Below are 2,682 nucleotides of genomic sequence, written 5' to 3' on the forward strand. Positions count from 1 at the left end.
TGAAGTTTTATAAAATCTTATACAATTTTATAAAATTACATTTATTCATTACGTTCCTTACTCAGATCTTACTTTATAAAATTTTATAAAATCTTATAAGATTTTATAAAATTCTTTAAAATTTTATGAAATTCTATAAAATTGTATGAATTTTTATAAAATTTTGCTGTGAAATCTTATAAAATCTTACGAAATTTTATAAAATTGTATAAAATGTTATATCATTTTATAAAAACATTTTTTCCCGGGTAGATAAAGATAGATTTTTTTAAAATTTGTATTTAAGTGGGATGATAAAAAAGTGAAAAATTCCAAGACTTAAGAAATAATCAATATTATTATTATCGACATCAAAGTGTTCTGTAAGAAAATCATGACAAAAAAATAATTATCATTGGAAATGTCAAAGGTCACTATTTTCAACATATATAAGTTAGCGATCCGCAGATCGATGACACAAAAGCTTACAGAACTTCGAGAACAACGATCGGTAATAAATTATAATTGCTTATATATTTTTAATTATAACTTTTATACTATTTAATTTACGAAAAAAAAAGTCAGATATTTTTTATAGAAAATTGTATGGTCTATAAATTAATCACAGTATTTTTTTATCATACCTTCGATAGTTTAGCTGCAATATTAAAATTAAATAATTATTCTTTTTACAGCTCAAGATATAAAATCAAAAAAATGTCGAAAATAATTTTATTATTATCAATTTTCGTATTGATTGGTGTTTATGCTGGTGCAGATGCAGCATGCCCGGGCGGTTGGGTGAGTAATTACGATAACGCAGTGTAAAAATCTAAGCACTAAATGGTTCGCGGGCCGACCCCGAAACTTCCCACTGTTTTCGAGCTTGGGGAGCTGGAAAACATTATTATATTGGTAAACTGTTCAGCTCATCGAGCTCAAATAGCGGCTAGACGATATATTTTTTTCCTGTACGGAAAAATATATATCCGAGAATATATGCCGGCAAATTAGCATATACATAAGATATATAATACTAAAGATATAACCCGGATATATACAATTTTGCCGGGATAAATGTTTTTTCATGCGGGAAATATTCATTTCGCTGAAAGAAGTAATTTTTGTCTGACGATATCTGCGGAACAAATCGACCGATTTGCACGTTCCTACTTCGTGACAATCGTAAGAGCTTATTGAGACTTAGATCAAATCAAATTCAAAAACAAATCGGTCGAACGATTTACGAGTTATGCAACAACAATTAAAGAAGAAATTTTTTGTTTTTTTATATTCCGTAAGACTTGTAAAAACTACAAGATCGAATCCAATTTTAGTCTTGGTGAACCCTTTCGATTGCCACCATGAACGTTCGATTCAGTTTATTCGTTCCAAAGATATTCTCGGACAAAATGTTAAACTTTTAAAAGTACCATGACTTTTTAAATTTCAACTTTATCGTCTCTCAGGTACGAGATGGTTTTTCTAGAGATTTTTATTTCCCATAAGTACGTCGCTTGACAGTTGATAAAATAACAATTTTTTGTTTATACCTTTCGATAAACGACAATAATTTCTACTAAATAAAAAAAAATCATTGAAACATTTTTTTTTAGTGTCATTCCGCACAAGGTTATGGCTGTTGTGAAGGAAATATATGTAGTGATGCTGTGTTTCAAGGTACGTGCATAACTCATGAGGAATACTTAATGCAAAGCATGCAAGGAAAATAATTATACCAATACAGTGAAAATTTAAAGATGTATTCTTCCAATTAATAAAACTTTCATTACAAAAAAAATTTTTAACTGGTTTTCATTAATTGACAATTTAATATCTTCTTTATCAACTCTAGTAACTATTACCCTAGTAGTCATGGTATTGTGCAAGTTGCTTGAGCAGAGTACTTGACCATATACTTGATGCAAAAGATATCAAATCTTGTTCGAGAATAGTAGTTTAGTGTTTTTGATGGAATGAGTTTATTTTAATATTAAAACTCTGAATCGGAGTGAATGCGGATTTAAATGGAATCCAGATCACCAAGAATGCACTCCGCTGAAGAAACAAACTTACTATATTTATTTCGTATTAGATGAACAGCGTAAAATTTGTTCTAGTGCAATAACAAATAATTTATTTTTTAAAAAAGATTTACGAAAATAAAGTAGGAGAGATTCATCAACAATCAGTGTAATAATGTTAAGTGATTTCGTGTGAAAACGTATCTATTTCATCAAAATGAATTTTTATTATTTTCTAACCAAAAAAAGTTCACAACATATAGGTAAGATGAAAATTGCGAATAACATTTATCTGTTAATAAAAAATAATCCGTTACAATTAATAAAATTTACAATAAAGTTTGTTAAATCCATAAAATTTCATGACTTAACAACTTTACAAAAAACTTAAAAAATTAATCAAGAAACTATTTAGATCTAAAAGTTTAAATACTTGTTCTATCCTTGTCATAAAAAAATTATATTTATAATCAAAAAATAAAAGTATTTATGATTTTAAATTCAGGTAGCAGTTCATTTTTTGTGTCGTTTTTAGTTCATAATAATTAATTAATTAGTAATAAAAAATGTAATTAAAAAATTAAATACAAATATTTCTCATTTTTAAATCATCATATTACGTATTCAGAGTATTATTTTTAATATTATTCAATAATATATTATAATTCTTTTGATATTT

General features: G+C 26.5%; 1 long non-coding RNA gene across 1 annotated transcript; it reads left to right on the top strand.

Moving 5' to 3' along the window:
• The first annotated feature begins 439 nt into the window (after nucleotides 1–439).
• Nucleotides 440–1,780, top strand: LOC130673016 (uncharacterized). The gene is made up of 3 exons (XR_008990817.1): nucleotides 440–490; nucleotides 675–780; nucleotides 1,596–1,780. It is a non-coding gene; the product is annotated as an uncharacterized LOC130673016 (long non-coding RNA).
• Nucleotides 1,781–2,682: the final 902 nt, after the last annotated feature.

The sequence above is a fragment of the Microplitis mediator genome, chromosome 8 (assembly GCF_029852145.1).
Source record: "Microplitis mediator isolate UGA2020A chromosome 8, iyMicMedi2.1, whole genome shotgun sequence".
Lineage (NCBI taxonomy): Eukaryota > Metazoa > Arthropoda > Insecta > Hymenoptera > Braconidae > Microplitis > Microplitis mediator.